Below are 9697 nucleotides of genomic sequence, written 5' to 3' on the forward strand. Positions count from 1 at the left end.
GTTAAAAAAAAGAGTAGTGCACCGAGTGTACAAAACATTAGGAACACCTGCTCTTTCCATGACATAGACTGACCAGGGGAATCCAGTTGAAAGCTATGATCCCTTATTTATGTCAGTTGTTAAATCCACTTCAATCAGTGTAGATGAAGGGGAGGAGACAGGTTAAAGAAGGATTTTCAAGCCTTGAGACAATTGAGACATGGATATGCCACTCAGAGGGTGAATGAGAGAAACAAAAGTTTTGAACGGGGTACAGTAGTAGGTGCCAGGCGCACCGGTTTGAGTGTGTCAAGAGCTGCAACAATTTTTTCACGCTCAACAGTTTTCTTTGTGTATCACGAATGGTCCACCGACCAAAGGACATCCAGACAACTTTACACAACTGTGGGAAGCATTGGAGTCAACATGGGCCAGCGTCCCTGTGAATGCATTTGACATCTTGTACAGTCCATGCCCTGAGGAATTGAGGCTGTTCTGAGGGAAAAAGAGTGTCCAACTCAATATTAGGAAGGTGTTCCTAATGTTTTCTACACTCAGTGTAAATACTATAGTAATTACTGTAGTGTTTTTGCTGATTGTAGTATACTGTATTATTTGATGTAGTGTTTTTGCGGTCTGTAGTATACTTTAGTAATTAGTGTAGTTTTTGAGGACTGTAGTATAGTATACTGTAGTATTTACTGAAGTGTTTTTTGTTGTTATCTTTGATATAGAAGTGGGAGGCTTTCTCCTTGAGGAAACCTACTGGAGAAATACTGATAGAGCACATTTCATAACCTTTAAGTAGGTAGGACTGGGTTCTGAATGGAGAGTTCAGAGCTTCTGCTCTTTTCTGTAAGTATAGGGAACACAGTATGGTCTATACATGGCATGTAGGTTTCTCACTTACAGGTGGCACAAATTGGTATATAGGGGAAGAGAATGGGCAGGGTATAGACAAATTAAATACTGTAGTATTTACTATAGTTCCAAAAAAAAATTTTTTGTAGACTTTTTTGTAGTATTTCTGTAGTATTTACTACAGTGTTTTTTTGTGTATAATGCTGTAGTATTTACAATAGTATTCTACAGTATACTACCAAATGCTATACTAAGTACTACACATGATCAAGGGATACTGCAGTACTATAGTATTCTACAGTTTAATACAGAATTATATAGTAAGTATTGTATTGTTATATCATAAAGTGTAGTATTTATGTGGTTTATATATTCCCAAACAAAATATACAGTACCAGTCAAAGGTTTGGACACACCTGCTCATTCCAGGGTTTTCCTTTATTTTTTACTATTTTCTACATTGTAGAATAATAGTGAAGACATCAAAACTATGAAATAACACATATGGAATCATGAAGTAACCAAACAAGTGTTAAACAAATCTAAATATATTTTAGATTCTTCAAAGTAGCCACCCTTTTCCTTGATGACAGCTTTGCACACTTGTCATTCTCTCATACAGCTTCACAAGGAATGCTTTAACAACAGTCTTGAAGGAGTTCCCACATATGCTGAGCACTTGTTGGCTGCTTTTCCTTCACTCTCCAGTCCAACTCATCCCAAACCATCTCAATTGGGTTGAGGTCAGATGATTGTGGAGGCCAGGTCATCTGATGCAGCACTCCACTCTCCTTGGTCAAATAGCCCTTACACAGCCTGGAGGTGTGGGTTGGGTCATTGTCCTGTTGAGAAACAAATGATAGTCCCACTAAGCCCAAACCAGATGGGATGGCGTATTGCTGCAGAATGCTGTGGTAGCCATGCTGGTTAAGTGTGCCTTGAATTCTAAAGAAATCACTGAGTGTCAACAGCAAAGCACCCCACACCTCCTCGTCCATGCTTCATGGGGGGAATCACAAATGCGGAGATCATCCGTTCACCTACTCTGCATCTCACAGAGACACGGCTGTTATCACATTTGGACTCATCAGACCAAAGGACAGCCTTCCACCGGTCTAATGTCCAAGGGTTGTGATTCTTGGCCAAAGCAAGTCACTTCTTCTTATTGGTGTCCTTTAGTAGTGGTTTCTTTGCAGCAATTCGACCATGAAGGCCTGATTCACGCAGTCTCCTCTGAACAGTTGATGTTGAGATGTGTCTGTTACTGGAACTCTGTGAAGCATTTATTTGGGCTGCAATCTGAGGTGCAGTTAACTCTAATGAACTTATCCTCTGCAGCAGAGGTGACTCTGGGTCTTACTTTCCTGTGGCGATCCTTATGAGAGGCAGTTCTTTCATAGCGCTTAATGGTTTTTGCGACTGCACTTGAAGAAACCATCAAAGTTCTTGACATTTTCCAGATTGACTGACGTTCATGTCATAATTAAAGTAATGATGGACTGTCGTTTCTCTTTGCTTATTTTAGCTTTTTTTATGGACTTGGTATTTTACCAAATAGGGCTATCATCTGTTTACCACCCATAACTTGTAACACAACTGATTGGCTCCAACGTATTAAGGAAAGAAATTCCACAAATGAACGTTTAACATGGCACACCTGTTAATTGAAATGCATTCTGCGTGACTACCTCATGAACCTGCAAGAGAGAATGCCAAGAGTGTGCAACGCTGTCAAGGAAAAGGGTGGCTACTTTGAAGAATCGAAAATATATTTTGATTTGTTTAACACTTTTCTGGTTACTACATGATTCCATGTGTGTTATTTCATAGTGTTGATGTCTTCACTATTATTTTACAATGTGGAAAATAGTAGAAATAAATAAAAACCCTTGAATGAGTAGGTGTCCAAACTTTTCACTGGTACTGTATTGTAGTGAGTGTTTTAATAAATACAACGTTAAACACAAATCACAAACAACGCACCGACATGAAACTGAGTCAATAACACCAGAGGAAAGAACCAAGGGGAGTGACAGATATAGGGGAGATAATCAAGGAGGTGATTGAGTCCAGGTGAGTGTCAAGAGCGCTGGTGCGCTTGATGATGGTGACAGGTGTGTGGGATAATCAGCAGCCTGATGACCTAGAGGCGGGAGAGGGAGTATACGTGACACTAAAGCTGACCGCCCGGCCAAACTGAACAATCGTGGGAGAAGGGCCTTGGTCAGGGAGGTGACCAAGAACCCGATGGTCACTCTGACAGAGCTTTAGAGTTCCTCTGTGGAGATGGGAGAACCTTCTAGAAGGATAACCATCTCTGCAGCACTCCACCAATAAGGCCTTTATTGTAGTGGCCAGACGGACGCCACTCCTCAATAAAAAGTACATGAAAGCCCGCTTGGAGTTTTCCAAAAGGCACCTGAACACTCTCAAACCATGAGAAACAAGATTCTATTGTCTGATGAAACCAGAATTAATTCTTTGGCCTGAATGCTAAGCTTCACATCTGGAGGAAACCAGGCACCACTCATCACCTGGCCAATACCATCCCTACGTTGAAGCATGGTGGTGGCAGCATCATGCTGTGGGGATGTTTTTCAGTAGCAGAGACTGGGAGGCTAGTCAATGCTCATCAGAATTGAGGCAAAGATGAACGGTGCAAAATACAGAGAGATCCTTGATGAAAACCTGCTCCAGAGTGCTCAGGACCTCAGACTGGGGCGAAGGTTCACCTTCCAACAGGACAACGACCCTAAGCACACACCCAAGACAACACAGGAATGGCTTTGGGACAAGTCTCTGAATATCGTTGAGTAGCCCAGCTAGAGCCCGGACTTGAACCTGATCGAACATCTCTGGAGAGACCTGAAAATAGCTGTACAGCAACGCTCCCCATCCAATCTGACAGAGCTTGAGAGGATCTGCAGAGAAGAATGGGAGAAACTCCCCAAATACAGGTGTGCCAAGCTTGTAGCGTCATACTCTAGAAGACTCAAGGCTGTAATCGCTGCTAAAGGTGCTTCAACAAAACACTGAGATAAGGGTCTGAATACTTAAGGAAATGTCATATTTCCGTTTTTTAAAAATAAATTTGCAAAAATATCTAAAAAACAGTTTTTCCTTTGTCATTATGGGGTATTGTGTGTAGATTGATTAGAATATATATATTTTAAATCAATTTTAGAACAAGGCTGTAACATAACAAAATGTGAAAAAAGTCAAGGGGTCTGAATATTTTCAGAATGCACTGTATATAAAAATTAATTGGGGTCAGGGGTAACCTAGTGTCTGCGGGGTCCAATTCGCAGAGCGTAGTCTGGACATAGGGGTCATAACATATAATGCAGTGATAACCACATTTAACACCCATGATGCTTTGCGCATACAACTAAGGTAAGTACGGAGGTATGAAAGATATAACATTAAAGACCAATGCAGCATTTTTAAATCTCAAAATCAAATAATTTCTGGGGAAAAATTATTACCTTAATATGATTGTTTTTAGTTAAAATGGTCAAAAAGAAACAACAATAGCCTCTTAGCAAAGAGCAATTACTCAATAAATAATTTAGCTAGGACTATCTGGGAGTGGTCAGAGTGGGAAGGGGAAAACTTAAAATGAGCTGTTATTGGCAGAGCCAGTCCTTTTTTGGCTGTGCCAGGTGGAGATTATAAGAGTACATGGCCATTTTAAGGCCAGATCGTTCTTCAAGATGTTCAAACGTTCATAGATGACCAGCAGGGTCAAATAATAATCACAGTGGTTGTAGAGGGTGCATCAGGTCAGCACCTCAGGAGTAAATGTCAGTTGGCTTTTCATAGCCGAGCATTCAGAGGTCGAGACAGCAGGTGCGGTAGAGAGAGAGAAATAGGGAGGGAGCGAGAGAGAGGGTCAAAAACAGAAGGTCCAGGACAAGGTAGCATGTCTGATGAACAGGTCAGTGTTCCACAGCCGCAGGCAGAACAGTTGAAACTGAAGCAGCAACACGACTTGGTAGAACTTCTGGTAAACAGGTCAGGGTTCCATAGCCACAGGCAAAACTGCAGACACTGTATCAGCAACATGACCAGTTGGACTGGGGACATCCAGGAGTCATCAGGCCAGGTAGTTCTGAGGCATTGTCCTTGGGCTCAGGTCCTCCAAGAGAGAAAGAGAGAGATATGGGAGAATTTGAGAGAATATACTTAAGTTCACACAGGACACCAGATAAGATAGGAGAAATTCACCAGATAGGACAGACTGACCCTAGCTCCCCGGCACATAGATTATTGCAGCATAGATACTGTAGGCTGAGACAGGGGGGGTCGGAGACTCTGAGACCCTGTCAGACAATAACCCTGGACAGGGCCAACCAGGCAGGATATAACCTCACCCACTTTGCCAAAGCACAGCCCACACACCGCTAGAGGGATATCAACAGACCACCAACTTACTACCCTGAGATAAAGCTGAGTATAGCCAACGGAAATCTCCACTACACGAGGGGGCGCAAAATGGACAGGAAGATCACGTCAGTGATTCAGTCTACTCAAGTAAAGCACCATTCCTAGGGACGGCATGGAAGAGCACTAGTAAGCCAGTGACTCAGCCCCCATAAAAGGGTCAGAGGCAGAGAATCCCAGTGGAGAGAAGGGAGCCGGCCAGGCAGAGACAGGAAGGGAGGTTCATCATTCCAGTGCCTTGCCGTTCACCTTTGCACCCATGGGCCAGACTACACTCAATTATAGGACCTACTGAAGAGATGAGTCTTCAGTAAAGACTTAAAGGTCGAGACCGAGTTTGCGTCTCTCACATGGATAGGCAGACCATTCCATAAAAATTTAGCTCTATAGGAGAAATCCCTGCCTCCAGCTGTTTGCTTAGAAATTCTAGGGACAGTAAGGAGGGCTGCGTCTTGTGACCGTAGCATACATGTAGTTATGTACGGTAGGACCAAATTCGAGAAATAGGTAGGAGCAAGTCCATGTAATACTTTGTAGGTTAGCAGTAAGCATCTGTTGGTCACAGATACCTTAAAAAAAGGTAGGGACGTGGATCAGAAAACCAGTCAGTATCTGGTGTGACCAACATTTGCCTCCTGCAGTATGACACATCATCTTCACATAGAGTAGATCAGGCTGTTGACTGTGGCCTGTGGAATGTTGTCCCACTCCTCTTCAATTGCTGTGCGAAGTTGCTGGATATTGGCGGGAACAGGAACATGGTGTCGTACACGTTGATCCAGAGCATCCCAAACATGCTCAATTAGTGACATGTCTGGTGAGTATGCAGGCCATGGAAGAACTGTGTACAGATCCTTGCGACATGGGGCGGTGCATTATCATACTGAAACATGAGGCGATGGTGGTGGATGAATGGCACGAGAATGGGCCTCGTCACAGTTTCTCTGTGCATTCAAATTGCCATTGATAAAATGCAATTGTGTTCATTGTCCTTGGCTTATGCCTGCCCATACCATAACACCCCGCCAACATGGGGTACTCTGTTCACAACGTTGACTTTAGCAAACCGCTCGCCTTCACAACACCATACACGCTTGTCTGCCATCTGCCCAATACAGTTGAAACCGGGATTCATCCTTGAAGAGCACACTTCTCCAGTGTGCCAGTGGCCATCGAAGGTGAGCATTTGCCCACTGTAGTCAGATACGATGCTAAACTACAATACCCCATACATTGTTTCATGGCTGGTCTCAGACTATTCCGCAGTTGAAGAAGCCCGATGTGGAGGTCCTGGGCTGGTGTGGTTACACGTGGTCGGTTAGACGTACTGCCAGATTCTCAAAAACGATGGAGGCGGCTTATGGTAGAGAAATTAACATTCAATGCTCTGGCAACTCTGGTCGACATTCCTACAGTCAGCATGCCAATAGCACGCTCCCTCAAAACTTGAGACATCTGTGGCATTGTGTTGTGTGACAAAACTGCACATTTTAGAGTTGCCTTGTATTATCCACAGCACAAGTTGCACTCCACACTCCAAGACTGCTTCCATCACGTGGACTGGGAGATGTTTCGTATTGCGTCAGACAACAACATTGACGAATACGCTGATACGGTGTGCGAGTTCATTAGAACGTGCGTTGAAGATGTCGTTCCCATAGCAACGATTAAAACATTCCCTAACCAGAAACCGTGGATTGATGGCAGCATTCGTGTGAAACTGAAGGCACGAACCACTGCTTTTAATCAGGGCAAGGTGTCTAGTAACATGGCTGAATACAAACAGTGCAGCTATTCCCTCCGCAAGGCTATCAAACAAGCTAAGCGCCAGTACAGAGACAAAGTAGAATCTCAATTCAACGGCTCAGACACAAGAGGTATGTGGCAGGGTCTACAGTCAATCACGGACTACAGGAAGAAACCCAGCCCAGTCACGGACCAGGATGTCTTGCTCCCAGGCAGACTAAATAACTTTTTGCCCGCTTTGAGGACAATACAGTGCCACTGACACGGCCTGCAACGGAAACATGCGGTCTCTCCTTCACTGCAGCCGAAGTGAGTAAGACATTTAAACGTGTTAACCCTCGCAAGGCTGCAGGCCCAGACGGCATCCCCAGCCGCGCCCTCAGAGCATGCGCAGACCAGCTGGCCGGTGTGCTTACGGACATATTCAATCAATCCCTATACCAGTCTGCTGTTCCCACATGCTTCAAGAGGGCCACCATTGTTCCTGTTCCCAAGAAAGCTAAGGTAACTGAGCTAAACGACTACCGCCCCGTAGCACTCACATCCGTCATCATGAAGTGCTTTGAGAGACTAGTCAAGGACCATATCACCTCCACCCTACCTGACACCCTTGACCCACTCCAATTTGCTTACCGCCCAAATAGGTCCACAGACGATGCAATCTCAACCACACTGCACACTGCCCTAACCCATCTGGACAAGAGGAATACCTATGTGAGAATACCTATGTGAGAATTCAACACCATAGTACCCTCCAAGCTCGTCATCAAGCTCGAGACCCTGGGTCTCGACCCCGCCCTGTGCAACTGGGTACTGGACTTCCTGACGGGCCGCCCCCAGGTGGTGAGGGTAGACAACAACATCTCCTCCCCGCTGATCCTCAACACTGGGGCCCCACAAGGGTGCGTTCTGAGCCCTCTCCTGTACTCCCTGTTCACCCACGACTGCGTGGCCATGCACGCCTCCAACTCAATCATCAAGTTTGCGGACGACACAACAGTGGTAGGCTTGATTACCAACAACGACGAGACGGCCTACAGGGAGGAGGTGAGGGCCCTCGGAGTGTGGTGTCAGGAAAATAACCTCACACTCAACGTCAACAAAACTAAGGAGATGATTGTGGACTTCAGGAAACAGCAGAGGGAACACCCCCATCCACATCGATGGAACAGTAGTGGAGAGGGTAGCAAGTTTTAAGTTCCTCGGCATACACATCACAGACAAACTGAATTGGTCCACCCACACAGACAGCATCGTGAGGAAGGCGCAGCAGCGCCTCTTCAACCTCAGGAGGCTGAAGAAATTCGGCTTGTCACCAAAAGCACTCACAAACTTCTACAGATGCACAATCGAGAGCATCCTGGCGGGCTGTATCACCGCCTGGTATGGCAACTGCACCGCCCTCAACCGTAAGGCTCTCCAGAGGGTAGTGAGGTCTGCACAACGCATCACCGGGGGCAAACTACCTGCCCTCCAGGACACCTACACCACCTGATGCTACAGGAAGGCCATAAAGATCATCAAGGACATCAACCACCCGAGCCACTGCCTGTTCACCCCGCTGCCATCCAGAAGGCGAGGTCAGTACAGGTGCATCAAAGCTGGGACCGAGAGACTGAAAAACAGCTTCTATCTCAAGGCCATCAGACTGTTAAACAGCCACCACTAACATTGAGTGGCTACTGCCAACACACTGTCAATGACACTGACTCTACTCCAGCCACTTTAATCATGGGAATCGATGGGAAATGATGTAAATATATCACTAGCCACTTTAAACAATGCTACCTTATATAATGTTACTTACCCTACATTGTTCATCTCATATGCATACGTTGATACTGTACTCTATATCATCGACTGCATCCTTATGTAATACATGTATCACTAGCCACTTTAACTATGCCACTTGGTTTACATACTTATCTCATATGTATATACTGTACTCGATATCATCTACTGTATCTTGCCTATGCTGCTCTGTACCATCACTCATTCATATATCCTTATGTACATATTCTTTATCCCCTTACACTGTGTATGACAGTAGTTTTTTTTGGAATTGTTAGTTAGATTACTTGCTCGTTATTACTGCATTGTCGGAACTAGAAGCACAAGCATTTCGCTACACTCGCATTAACATCTGCTAACCATGTGTATGTGACAAATAAAATTTGATTTGATTTGATTTGATGTGTAATAATCAGGTTCTTGATATGCAACACCTGTCAGGTGGATGGATTATCTTGGAAAATGATAAATGCTCACTAACAGGGATGTAAACAAATTTGTGCACAATATTTGAGTGAATTAAGCTTTTTGTGCCTATGGTACATTTCTGGGATATTTTATTTGAGCTCATGCTGCATTTATATTTTTGTTCAGTATATATGTATATACATATATATTCCGTTTTTTTTTTCATTGCTCATTCTGCTATTTCTTCATAATTTTGTTTTGTGGGATTTTGTGTAAGAGATTTTCTGTTAAGAGCTAGAAACACAAGCATTTTTGTTGCACCTGCGAGAACATCGGCAAATCTGTGTACACAGCCAATAAACTTTGATTTTTATTTCAAATGGTGGATTACATAATTTAGTTTGACTGCAGAATTTATTGTGCCGTTGTGATGCAATGATGCTGTCGTACTGATCGAGGCATGAGCAGC

The sequence above is a fragment of the Oncorhynchus tshawytscha genome, linkage group LG25 (genome assembly GCF_018296145.1).
Source record: "Oncorhynchus tshawytscha isolate Ot180627B linkage group LG25, Otsh_v2.0, whole genome shotgun sequence".
Taxonomy (NCBI): domain Eukaryota; kingdom Metazoa; phylum Chordata; class Actinopteri; order Salmoniformes; family Salmonidae; genus Oncorhynchus; species Oncorhynchus tshawytscha.